A 14,787-nucleotide genomic window follows, 5' to 3' on the forward strand; every position below is an offset into this window, starting at 1 on the left:
CCATAAGTACTTCATGGTTTCGACCATTCCTTTTTCCCAATCGTTTACGGTCAAATCCTAGGTACCTTTTCTCTGTTATCAGCTGGTTTCGAGTCGATTTCCGAAGTTTCCGTGGTTAACGTGGACAAATAATCGGTGTCTAAATCTTCAGGCGTCTCATATCTTCCCGCTTTAGCTCCATTTCGAAGTGTACGACCTTGCATCCCATCAATTAAACACGATACGGCATCTTTGCCGGATATTTCGCATGCCTGGAGTAGATTCATTTTGTCAAAGTAGGTAGTACTGATCCATCGTTTCGTTCGGTAGTGTTTCTCGTTTTCCTAACTCGCACAGAGTTGTCGCAAAATCACGATGGTCAGTAAAAGCACTTACAATCAAACCTTTCCATTCTTCCCATGAATGCCTGTACGTTGTTAAATTACCATACCATTTACGTGCTAATCCAGATAGGAAATTTTACATTAATTAGATTGTGGTATTCTCATCCCAGCGATTTACCGAAGATACCTGGTCAATCTTATTAACCCATTTTCCCGCCGATTGATTTGGTTTACCCGGCATAAATTCCGGTATACAGTCACCCTTAACTGCCATCCGCACAAAGGGTTGGGTGTTGACACCTGAATTAATGGGTGGTTCGCGACTTAATATTTGGTTAACCATTACTTCCAAATTTCTAATTCGCGGGTCCTCGTTTCTATTTATACAATTGCAGTTGTTATGAGTATCGCGTGTATCATGCCACCGATGGCGTGGTGACCTTGATCTAACGCGACGATCTTCGGATAGTTTTCTCTTCGATGTCGGCTATTCATGCTATTGAAATAATATGCGTTTATGTATCGAAATTATGTGATATCGTAATGCTGGGCGAAGTACAGGCGTTGCTCCGCACGTTTATGGAGGGCACAATCCCTTTGTTTACAACCACAGGACTTTAATACTCGTTTCGGATTCTAGGCACAGAGACGATCCCGCGGCTGCGTTGTAAATCACATGGGTTCCCTATAACCATTTATTATCGAATAATTAATATAATACGTATAATACCGTGACAGTAAGAATAACAAAACAGAGATGCGAGGAGTGCCACCGCAAGTCGAATACTGCCGATCACCGCGCCATCAGAGTGTCCGTCGAGGTCCCCCGCTCTCCCAAATCGCGCAGCGCGTACAGTAATTACGTATCAATCATCATAATCCCCAATTTTGGTAAAATTTTTGAACTATACGTAAGCATTTTTGCGCTTCATATTTGGAATTAGGAAGTTCGAACGGATTTCACATACCTTACCAATGCTAGGCTGGCTCAATATGATGGAAAGAAGGCTAGTTCACAATTCTTTATTTTTTCATAAAATTTTAAACAGTAAAATTCCCCCGTATCTCTACCGCAAAATTACCTTTCGTACAGACGTGCACCACTTAAATTTGAGGCACAGGGGACTTCTATCTGTTCCTATGTTTAAATTATCATTATTCAAACGATCTTTCTTATTCAACATCTGTAAATTTTGCAACAACCCCAAAAATACAAAATTACTGTATCTGCCTGCTCTAGTGTTCAAAAGAAACATCAAACATCGAATCATTAGAGAGCGAATGTTAATGCGAACGTAATTGAAACCACTACGATGTTTCCGTTGCATCTCCAAACGATAAGCTGCCTGTCAATAATTGTTTACTTTACAAATAACTTTAACTAATGCAGAATAACTTTATTTATTTGTATTTACACAAGGGGTTTCAAGAACAGGTGACCATATCAACGGGTTTACCTGACCTTGTGCCCATTGGTTATGGTGTAGGAACCATTATTTAACCAATAAAAACCATTATTATTATTATTATAGAGACGGGGAGAAATTACGTAATTTTAAAACTAGATTTACATTTTTATATGCATTTGTAGAGTAGACCCTCGAATCAAAACCAATCAAGGCCATAAAAATATTTGACACACCACAAAAAAATTTACAGCCATTCCGATGGACGATAGTCAGGCCAAGTTTTCTTAAGAATATCGGAATTTTAAAACTGGGACAGATTAAGCTTTTATACGTGCATATCATATGTAGAGGGTGTAATTTGTAGACCCCCAATCATTCAACGCAACAGGAATATTTGACGCCTCATCCAACCAAGAGAAGGTTGGCATGGAAAAGCGATTTTCTTAAACATTTCTGAAACTGGAAAGTTTATTTATACAGCAATCTATAGAAGATTTACAACCCTCTAAACAAAATTAATCAACGAAAGAAAAATATATGTTGCACTATAAAAGTTACACCTTTCACAATAGATAGATGAACGAACCATTTTGTAATTTTAACATTGGATTTACATTTTTACATGTATTTGTAGATTGTAGGGTAGGTTGTAGACCTTCCGAACGAAATCAATCAACGCAACTGCTAGGAAGTCTTCTTATTATAATCCCGCATTACCAGACTCGGTTATAGCGATTACAACATATAAAAGAAAAGCCACCACGATCACACACTTCGTTTATAAAAAAAATATTTGATACGTCACCAAGTTAAAACCTTCACAATAGACGACTATCATGTAAGAACGAGTTTCTTTTTTAAATTTGGCAATTTTAAAACTGGAAGGGATTAGATTTTTATATGTATTTGTAGGGTATTTTGTAGACCCTCTAATCAAAATCACAACATATTTGCCGCACTGCAAAGAAGTTACAACTTTCCCGATAGACGATTGTTAGGCTCTCTAACCTCCTTTTCTTAAAAATATCGGAAACCTGAGATTAGACTTTTATGTGTCTATATATAGAGGCTTATAGAACTTTTACACAAAATCATTTTTATCATTTTTATACACATTTATAGAGCAATTTGTAGAAAATTTACAACCCTCTAAACAAAACTAATCGACGAAATAAAAATATATGATGCACTACAAGTTAGACGCAATGGAAGATTGTCATGTACGTCAGTTGTTGAATTTCGTAATTTAATTTTAGGCCCTCTGTACTCAGTACCATCCTGTAAAATTATATGGATATTGCTATTTATCAATAGCATATCACCAAAGAGAAGTACAGACGCGTATGAAACTAGCGCAAATCTTTTAAAACATGCTGCCATACAAATTAGTGTACCTTTGAATTAAAATCAAAAAAGTGATACCAATTCCGAAAAAAATACATCATGCAAATGTAAATGATTTGCGACCAGTTTCATTAATATCAACGATTACCAAAGTAATTGAAGTCGCAATTAATAATCGATTGCAACATTCGATTGTGTTAATCACCAGATACTTATCAAAATTGGAGCACTATGGAATTCTAGGGGTTTCGTTACGTCTTCTACATCAGTCTTACCTAGAAAATCGAAAACAAGTAGTGGCATACAATGGGCAAAATCACAGAATAGGACAGTTTTATATGGAGTGCCACAAAAAGTTACCCATCAGGACGTACGATATTCATAATTCACATCAATAATTGTTCTTTATATTAATCTCCATCACTGCCATACTGTGTGTTGTATGCAGATGATACTACCATGCTGGACAAAAGCAACGACATGCCGGATCTTCTTCAAAAGCAAGCGATTATAATTAGTACTGCTAAAGGTAAAGAATAGTTTAATTCAAACATGTTAAATTTAAATGCAGGCAAAAATCAAAACATTGTATTTACGTTAAGAAAAAATACCACTATTGACAATAACAACAGTTTTTTTTTGTTAAACTTCTTGGTGTATATATCGATCCTAACTTGCAGTGGGATGAATACTAACAAACTCTAGATTATGCTCGGTAGTGTATAGCTCTAGTATTAGACATATCTTTAAGATTTTTGTGTTTTGGTCTCTTCCATTCAGTCATGTCTTACTGCATAATAATATGGGGCAATTGTTCTTCAGCCAACAAAATCTTTATTCTTCAAAACAAAGTTTTAAGAATCTTAAATCAATCAAATCCACTGCAACCCTCCAAACCTTTGTTTGTTACAAGTAATTTACTAACAACGCAACGTCTAGTTGTTACATTCTCGAAACTTTACTTTTTGCGCGCAGAAATGTTGATAAGTGGATTATACACAGTCAAATTCATACGTATGGAACCATAATAACGCGATACTTCCACAAAGATGACTTGTATAATCTCATAAAAGTTATGGTGCTGTTGCTGTTAAACTTTACAATAAGATGCCAGAAGACATATGAGCTCTTCCACTTCCTTATAATACATTTAAAAAAAAAGGTAAAAAAATGTTAACGAAACATGCTTTTTATTCTGTTGAATTGAAAATTTAGATCTAAAAGTGTTTTAGGTAGCAGCCTTTTTTTCTATATTTCTTTGCATTGACGTGATAAGAAAGACTTTCTATCTTTCATTATGGAATAAACATTATTTTTTTTATGGTCGGTGTTTCTTGTGAGAGCTCAGGTCTAGCCTGGTTAACTAATCGCACGGATTAAAATCAAGTAACGATTAGTGCGTATTATTATTAAATTACTGTGTTTTCACAGCATTCTATCGACATGAATTCCAGGCACGAAGTACCGGCCGTGAGCTTCTGGATAATTCAGAGACCATGAAAAATTCTGAGGTTGCAGATCTGGGTGTTTTGGTTAGTTGAAGTTTGAGGTAAGGAAAGGTAAATTAAAATTCCCCTCTCACGAAAAAAGGAAAAGGTCGTCGTGTTTGATTTCTGCGACAACCAACATCCCATGACTACAGGGACTTCGAAGGCGGGCTACTCAGGCTTGCCAGAGCCTCTTCAGCCAGAGAACGGGAATGTAAGTATAAGTAAAGTTATGTGCTGGGAACGGAGTTGGAATGTTGAGGAGTAATTGAGTACTGCTTTTAAATGATTCGGGTGGGTACGGTTAAGGAAATAACTGGACTGATAATTAGAATTTATCAGTCAACGCTGGAAGTAGCAACTGAGATCGGCGGAAAGGCGAGGGAGACGGCGGCATTTGACGATATCTACACAAAATAGTTTCACCATTTTCTATGATAATCTGAAACTATAAGTACCCAATCCCTTACACATTCCTCCAACAAAATTGATCAACAAAACACTCCCAATATTTTTCTTTTTCTTAAAAATGTCTCATTTTAAAAATCAAAGAGGGTAATAGATTTTCATATGCACTCGTAGGGTACGTTGTGAAACCTATACACAAAATCATTCAACTATAATGAAAAATATCTGATCCATCACAGAAGTGTCACAAAAGACCATTGTGCAAGGGCCAGTTTTCCGAATGAACTTAATAGTTTTTAAATTGGAGGGAGTGACACTTGTATACCTACTTTATATTTACCTGTACCGCTACCGACCCCTTTCTTTCAATTTTACTTTATGAGACATGTTTTACTTTACGTATGCTAAAATATCTTAACAGAAACCTATTAGAAATATCTTTCACTTAAAAACGTTCTGATTGTAATTACATGGCTCACATAAATTTAACAAGTGGATCAACGCCACCGTTTAGGATTCCCAAAGTATTCTTAAAGGATCTTAAATTGGCATTTTACATCATTATATTATAAGACACCAAGCAAAAATATTTTAACCCTACCGTTCTTACCATACGGCACTTCATTTTCGAGTTTTATCGATAGTTACCCTCTTCCTACAATGCATTCTCGGACGAATTTAATGTTTCAACACTCGTCCATCGCGCATTATACATTTTAATCCAACTATATCTACTATACTGGGCATAATTTGAACAAACCCACGGAAGGTATTACGATGTTTACTGGGTTAGGGAAGTTTTCACTTGGCCACTGGGAACGAAAAGTAGTAATCAACTAGAAAGTCAAAGGACCCGATGATTTGTGCGCCATGATCCAGACAGACCGACAGGCATTGCGATCAAATTGAAATAAAGCGAGCTAAAATATTTTTTGTACATCCTATACCTAAGTATGTATATGTGTATTGTTGGCATTAATTGGCAGCTTGGGAAAAAGGGGCGAATTTGACGGGTTGTAAACGAGTAAATTAGTAATGTGTTGTGATAAACGCATATACTTACTAAAGTGATACAGTTGATACATTTAAGGACACATATAGCGAGGTCGTAAAAAATAAAATAGTCTCCGGTGATCTGTAAAATCGCAATCAAGAAGACAGGCAAATTCGAAATGAACGAAGCAGGGGACTCCCGGTGGGGAAATGGCGGTACGCCGAGGGTTTAGTCCATTTCTATAGCTTTTGTCCCTTCTTTAGCCTTCGAAAGAGGATTTAAAAGTGATAATTAAAAACTCTTGCTTGTCAGAGAGCAGTCTTCATTATTTAAAAAATTAACTCTAGTCGATAATTGTCTTTGTTAAAATTTTTACGGGGCCACCGTGAAAAGCACTTTTAAACTTTAATAGCAGAAATCGTTTCCACTTACGATTTATTATAAGTTGAAGAGTAAATAGTACTTAGAAAACAACATTAAACAATCAAAAATTGCTATTTGTACTGGAATAGTTAATGCGGGACTCTCTTACAAAGGAGTACCGACGAAACAACAAAAAAACATCTTTCAAATATTCATATTCCAAACGATGCCGCACTCGGATTTAAATAAATACAGCCGACAAATGTTTGTTAAATATTTCCTCGAAGCCGCATTTCCGTTGTTTATTCTCGTTCGCTCAGCTCATCGCGCAGTCCATTCAACGTTACGACATTCGTTTCTCGTTCATCTCTTACCTGTATGGTGCCTTCTTTGTATAGCAAAAGCACATTTTAGACGCAATGGTAAGCACCTTCATCACTGATAACAGTTAAAAATTGTTAATAATAATCGCGACCATTTATTTCCGTCGTGTACTCTCATGCACACCCGAATCTAAACTGAATGACGTGTGTCCATGCATTACACGATCGAATAATAAACATCTTTTATCTCCTCATCATGTTTATTTGTTTATTCTAAATTGACGTCATTTGTTTATTCGCTAAGATAGAATGGGAATATTGGAAGGTTATAACTTTTTATATATAGCGAGTGCACATCGAAATAGAATCGACGCAATTCGAAGGATTGGATAATGTCATAGACACTGATGCGGAAGGATTACGTTATAAGACTTATTGCTAAACAAAAACAAAAAAAAGACTAACAATGCCCATGTGCACAACCAATCCCAATTTCGGGGACAGTTGCGTTATGTACGCGGATAGTGAAGTTAAACAAATGTTATGTTTACTTAAAATATTTTCTAAACATTTCCTCATACACCAAATTAATGGAATCGTTACGATTGTCTTTTAACTACGCATTACACCTGAATAGTTTTCATCTTTCTTTTGAATTAGCCATTAAATTGCCCGCGATTTTTACAATGATAACAACTAATATAATAAGAAACCACCCCACGTAGTTTAATGGAACCGATACGAGCACTTTTAGTGTTCGGCCCGTTGATATTGGAGAAATTTTGCAAGGAAGTTGTGTGTTAAAGATGGAATTCACCATTGGAGATGTTACTGACAAAAGGGGGGGATCAGTTGTGTGCTAGAACTAAAGCTTGGACTGAAGATGCTATCTACGCGATATCTGAACTATTTGATGAACAAGATGACTCTTGTTCAACATGTATCGTAGTTATTCTAAGATTAACATTTAAAAACATTGAGCATGAAATCTTGAGCAAAGAGGTGATTCGCTTGCCATAATCATATATGACATTACTTTGTTAGCTTTTCAGTCATTGAAGTCCAACAACACAAAATTTGCATGCAAACGATTCAGCATGCTTTGGAAGCTTAGATAACATAAGACACCGGTTTGATGTAATACTAAGAGATGGACCCAAGTGGGGATATTATCCGGGCCCATCGAAGTGCGTTCTTGTTGCCAGCATCTTTGCTGATTTGCATTATTATTCAGCGTCAAATACTGTTCAAGGAATGCAGCATCCACATTATCTTCGTTGGTCTTGTTGCGTCTTAATTATCGAAAAAGCTTCATTTATTGCATTTTATAAGGAAACCAGATAATCTGTGGTTGATCGACCGGTACGAGAACTGGCATTTCAGGGTAGGTACACTAAATACAGGACTGAACCAGTACACCCCCTTGCGCCAAAACTGCATTTATTTTTCGTAAATCAGTGTAAAAAAATGTGTTTGCCGTTTCCCCGAAGAAGTTGGCGAATAAATTAAGATTTTGCTAAAATTTAGAAATCGCCAAAAAAGGAGCGTGGGAGCATAATTTCTTGCTGCACTAATGTGAGACCTATATGTATCAAACGAGACATCATCAAGGAAGTTGCTGAGAATGTCCAGTTCTGAGATCTCGTCCCTCACCCGGATTGTTTGTGCTAAAAAGTATATTGTACATCAGTAAACAAAGACACAGCCCAACAATATCTACTTTGGCCTCCTCTTCCATCCAATTTTTTTTTATTTACTTGCTTATGCTCAGCAACATACGCCCATGGAAAATGAATGGGGGAATAAAGAATATAACAATAAATTGTATAGAATTGTAACGTACGACTGTCACTTGTCAGTGGCATTTTATAATGCAAGCAAAATTTACCTAACGTAGAATTTCCTTTGAAAACATTTACGTGTACTTAGGTTATCAGACACTTCCTGTTTTTATAACGATAAATACAGCGTTAGCGATATAGCATCGAAAATTGTGTCATGTACCTATATGTCGTAGCCACATTATAAATTCCGCATAAAACGGCCACATTGTAAAATAACCGTTTAGTCTGAATTATTTTGTAATATGGCTAGTAGTTTTAGCCATATTATAAACTGGCTCAAATACCAGATGTATTCTCAGATATAAAATTATTATCTACTGTTTTGCATTCCGGCTGGTATGGTTAGCCATAATTTAAAATCCACAAAGGAAAAGAAAATTACTAAACATGCAGAATGGAGTTTATCACGGATGTTCCTGAAAACAACCCACACCTAAGTAAAGTTTGACGACCAGGGTTTCAAAAAACGTTTATGCATGCGTTTATCGTAGAAACCAGTTTTTTTCTTTATTGGAAAATGTTATATTTTGTTTGTTTAAAATTTAATTAGATTTTGAAAAGTAGATAGGTCCTACCTACATAAGCGAAAAAAGTAAGTAGGTAGGGTCTTCTTGCGGGCCCAACACATGTGGACCCACGGTCCAATCGGGGGGCACTTGATCGATTTAAGGAACCCTTTTTTTTGCATTTTAGTATGTTAATTATTTCACGACCGAAGAAGATGTTTACGCTTTGTGGCGGAAAAAAAGATATGAGTGGCTGGGATCAGTTTTAGATTCCTCAGTTCCTCGATGCTTTCTTGCCGAGTGTTGGAGGAAGAGGGCATCCATCGAACACCTTAACTCGCGAACATTCCTTCTCGCCGCTGTTTTCCGTTGGCGTTTGTTAATTTCCGCCACCGATCGAGATAAGACAATCAACCTGTACGTTTTTTACAATATACTCATCTGTAACTTTCCTATAAGGAATGCGACAGGATATTCCTAGATGATCAGATAAACCAGTATTGGTTAAAATATTGTCCAATGTATTTTACATTCTTGTTGAAAAGTTTACACACCTGGTCATCCCAAAGCTTTGAAACAGATCACATAAATATTGGCATTTACCATCATTCTAGTTAAAGTGTACATTGAAATCCCCTACAACAACAACAGAAATCGAGAGGTTTAACAACGACAAGATATGTATCATGAAAATCAACGAAAAATGGTGATCTGTAGGTATATAAATAGTAATTATTACGAGTACTAAGTTATTGCTTGTTATATGAATACCTGCAACTTCACAATGAAGTTCAATCGAAATGTCGTGTAATTTATCCAAATTTGTGCAAGTATATTTGAAATTGGTATAGCGTATAGCGGCAACACACTCCCGATGGATCAGGGAACTTCGAGTGAAGTATCCAGAAATCCAGTCATCGGAAAACCTTACAATTCAAGCATTCGTCTACCTGCGGATTTAACCAATGTTCAGCTACACAAATGTCATAAAGATTAATTAAACGCTTCAAGTTCGTTTGGCTTATTACGTATTGACCGAATGTTAATAAACAGCATATTAAGCACGCAATCTTGATTGTCACTAAAATTAATTTTCCATCCTATGTTGGAACAGCATGGGTACTGGTCTACGTCTGGGGAAAATTCACACGTTTCTCTGGCAGTTTTTCATCTCCTTGACTGATGGACAGTTGAGAAGATCAATTCCTTCGAATTATAAATCTGTTTACACAGGCTCCGCTTGATGGCCACATTTCTGGATCCATGATTTTGTAGTACAGTGAAATCTTGAACGAGGAATAATAATTGGGGTATTAGAATTTAACTTCTCGCACTAAACTTGTGGAAAAGAAGATTTTAAGTAATCTGTTACTACATCAACTGAAGTTTCTGGGGCAAGTTTATATACATGAACATACCTCCGTCGCACTGCTGCTTTGATGTTACACTTTACCTGAGGATTGATATTACCAACAATTTAGTGTGGTGTAGGGGTAAGAACTGTTTGTATACCAATGCATATAGTGCATTGATAATATCAAAAATCGTGGTGTCTAGCTAGACACAGCCTTTAATTAGGTTTTTTTTAATTTCTCGACAATAAATGGAAATTGTACTACTATATTACATATGTATGTGCAATAAACATTGTGTTTTATTAGTAATTACGCTGATATAGGTACGTTGCACCTACAGGTAAAAAAATCATTTAACAATGGGTATATTTCTCGCGAGATTCCGAATAAAAAAATCCATCTGCTGTATAGCAAAGATATACGTCAAATTTGAAGTTTTAGACAAACGGGATCTGTTTACTTGTTCCTTTTAAGTTTGAAGACTGATATTTACGAGATTATGTACGTAAATAACTTTCTAATAATAAAAAGGAAAACCCATAAACAGTTCTATTTAAAAATGCACGTAATGTGCTTAAAAATGTTTATAAGTGCGATCATAGTGTTGTAATAAACTTTAAAAAAGTTTACTTTAAGTGTTTCAAACAAACAACAGATTGAACATTAAATCAGGAAGAAACTAACAAAATCTGTTGAAGCATTTTAACTTAGAATTAAAAATACAACAAAACACTAAATTACGACGTAAGCAAGTATAGCGTTAAAAGCGTAAGAAAGTGAAGGGGGTGGTCTTGGTCACCGAGTCTGTTCAGTAATTCCGAGCCTGCCTATGATTTCACCCCTTGTTTGTTGTTTACACCATAATAGTATCATAAGTTCGACGTTCGGGAGCAAGAAGAAGCATGCTTTGTTTGTGCCACGGATTTAAGACGCGAGGGGGAACGGTTATTGCCGTCTCCAGTTTACTTCAATTCCTTCTATTCTAAAACATTAAAAGAATGAGCTGTCGTATTGACTAATGTATTCATCTGCTTACGTTATGTCAAACTTAAATTTCTCTACCTCTATAAAACTGCACCTCTTTTAGTGTAGTAAAAGGCTATTCTATTTATAATCCACTCGGCCACCCCACACAAAGGCCAATACAACTGTCCCAATTATGGCTACGGGCTACGATAATTTTTGAGTACGAGACGAATATTTGAATGGTGGATTGTATTGATCTCTAGTTGTTAAAAATGTGCATTTTGTCAAGAACTAAACTAGCCGCTGTTGCTTGTAAATAATATGCTTCGCTACAGGGGTGAAAGGAATCATTGATTTGTTCACGCTTCGAGTTTTGATGGTGTATCTAGCATGAGGTTAATAGTATCTTAAAAGAGGCAGTGCAATTAAATGCACGATGCGAAGTTTGGCAATTTGAGAGGAAACCCCTTTGGCCTTTGTAATAATAATAATAATAATAATAATATCTATTTCTTTTTTTTTTATTATTATTATTATTATTACAAAGGCCAAAGGGGTGTATAGGTTACAAAGTGTGGCAAAAAAATACCTGTCACTATTGGGGTGTTGGGCGTAGCTCCATCAAGTTAGCCCCAGTAATTAAAAAAATTATGGGAAACCTATATTTATTCCGCATAACTAACCATTAAACCAATTTTACGTTACGTAAGGAACTTTGGGTGAATTAGAGGAAGATATGGGGAGATTTTGGGAGAAGAGAATAGCATTTTAGGGGCCGAGTAAATTGAATGAGAAATCCTGAGGAAACGCGAAAATTCTTGAAGGAATGGTTGGCAATTTTGGGATGACAAAAAACAAGTTCTAATAAAACACTATACAGAAAATGGGGGAATTTAAGTGAATACAAAAAAGGGAGACTATAATATTTGGAGAATTAAAAGCAATGTGATCTAAAAGAATATTTATATAAATATTTTGGTAAACTAGAAGGAAGGTTTAAGGAAATGAAAAAGTACCTTAGGAAGTTAAAAGGACAATTTTAATGAAATGTAAAAAGTTAAAGAGACTTAGTTAATTAGGAAATCATAGGAATTTAAAAATCGCTTGCAAGAATAAGCGGAAATATTGAGAAAATTTGCGAAGTTTTTGGAAAATGCGAAGGAATTTACAGGAACATGTCGGAACATTTGAAACAAATAAATAAATAGGTAATGTTACTTATATTGTTAGAAAATGAGGAAATTTAAAGTAATACAAGAAGCTTGGAGGTAGTTAGAGGGAATTGTAGATGAGATATAACAAGGTTTTGGGCGGAACAAAAAATTCAAGCAAAATCTCTTGAAGAAAATTCTGTAGGAAATATAGAGACATATTGGAGATGTAGAAATTCGTGGAAAACGATAACGAAATAAGACGATTCTGAATAACGGCAAGAAAATTCTGAAGGTAGCTTCTGTAAAATGGTAGTAAATTTTTGAGGAAATAGTGTATAGAAAATAGAAAATTTATATTAATGTGTGGATAAATTTAAGGAAATTTAGGGTGAAATACAGGGTTTTGTAACAGTGCGCCAATCTTTCCTAGCTCGTAAAAAATATACAAAAAACTTTGTGAAAATGTCAACTATATAGATGGTTGCGTATACATACATGAATTTTTTAAAGAGGACAGCCTGTATATTTTTACTTGTTTCGATGTCATTTATTGAAACCAAGCTATAGAATAGCGAAATAAAATAGTGGTAGCTCGATTTGAAAAAAAAAAGAGTTATGGCACCTTGAAATTCAGACAATTTACCATTTAATTGTGAATCCTGTATCATTAAATCCAACTTTTTCATTATCAAAGTGTTGCCCTTTACTCGGATTAAGATAGATACTTAAGTATTGCTCAAATTTATTTCTTAACTACGATTCATAAAAGTGAGACTTGCTTATGGGAAATTATTCGGAAAAAAATTAGCAAAAGTTAGCAACTATGACAAAAAATCAAAAAGTGAATAGGTTTCAATTTAAAGGTTAACAAATGATATCGAAACAACTAAAAATATACACAGTGTTCTATTTAAAAAGCAGTTATTTATTTACCTACACCGTAACAATGGGACACCCTGTTCATTCAAAAATAAAATACACAACCATCTATATAGTTGCCATTTGCACAAAAGAATTTTTTTTTTTTTTTTATGAGCTAGGAAAGATCAGCGCACTATTGCAGGAAATTATGGCGAAATGAGAAAAAAATAAAAAGAAACACGCGGAAAAATTTTAGAACACTTCCAGAGCTCAGCACTACAACCAATCGAAATAACTAAAACTAAACTTCCCTAACAAAACTTTCCCCCACAAAGAGATTGGTTCTACTAAACCCCAAAATTAATCAAAAACTCTATTTTTGGGATGTAAATAATAAATCTTTCAGAGTATCATAGACATCCCCGAACGAAAAATGTCATAATATTTTGCCTTCTCACTTTCGTCAGTTACTTGTAAGTTGTAACATATAGCCTTTTGCAAATTGCTGTATATGATGCAAATCTTCAATAGTAATGGGACCAGATACGAACGTGATTGACATTCAGTAGAATAATGACATATGTCAACACTACTAAAATCTCGACTAAAATGTTGTAAAGACAAGTACTTTTTACGGAATTAAAAAAACACGTCAAAGTTATTACCTATACAAACATAACATAAATGACGAGAGCATATTTTCCTCCTTGTTCAGACCGGGAAAAAAATAGCTGTAGGCAGGAGATCCTTGTACCATTCTCTTTCAAATGAACCGCGGCCTATGATCGAATTCTGTTAAGTTTCACACAAATAGTGCTACGTGTCAGTTGTTCATATAGTTAAATGAAAAGTATCAACAAATATACATTGTCAATTGTAAAATACCTTATTTTCTACATATAATATAAAATAAATAAAAAAATATCGGTATGCACGGAATCCTTACAACAAGCCCTTTTAAGTGAGCCCCATATCGCCCAAATCGGTTCAGTCGTGTAGGAGTAGTACGTATGAGGACCGTCCGGTCGACAAAATGCAGCCAATAGCGATTTTTTACTTTGAGGAAAATGCGCTAAAAATATGCAAATTAAATGGCTTTCGTAAGTTCGTAAGTAAATAATGCATTTACACTTCTCTTTAAAGTGTTACCAAACCTATACACTTATACAGCATACAGCATAAATTTCACCAAAATTTCACGTATTTTATCCAGATTTTATAACTATTTCAAAGATTTCAACAATATTTCACGGATTTTACATGTGTACCAGTGGTTCACTCCTTACGCAGTCGTGTGTGGGTGGCAGCTTGACCGGTCGGTACCGGAAAAACGCTTTTCCACTAGCCCATGAAAATTGTTTGCTAGTCGCACTAATAAATCTAGTTTTAATTTTTGGATTTTTGTTGTTGAGAAATGGCGCTGCTTTGACGTCAAACGAGCAATTTATAA

General features: G+C 35.3%; 1 protein-coding gene across 9 annotated transcripts in view; it reads right to left on the reverse strand.

Moving 5' to 3' along the window:
• The window catches only part of LOC116165358 (forkhead box protein P1), a 142,871-nt gene that overhangs the window by 66,503 nt on the left and 61,581 nt on the right, over positions 1-14,787 (reverse strand). The window contains exon 1 of one of the 9 annotated variants that reach the window (XM_031479731.1): positions 6,703-6,860. The exons of the other annotated variants lie outside the window; for them this stretch is intronic. The gene's annotated coding sequence lies outside the window, so the exon portion shown is untranslated. Of the gene's footprint in view, positions 1-6,702; positions 6,861-14,787 lie in introns of those variants that run through there. 9 annotated transcript variants of the gene reach the window in all.

Source organism: Photinus pyralis, unplaced genomic scaffold (assembly GCF_008802855.1).
Source record: "Photinus pyralis isolate 1611_PpyrPB1 unplaced genomic scaffold, Ppyr1.3 Ppyr1.4_LG3a, whole genome shotgun sequence".
NCBI classification, from domain to species: domain Eukaryota; kingdom Metazoa; phylum Arthropoda; class Insecta; order Coleoptera; family Lampyridae; genus Photinus; species Photinus pyralis.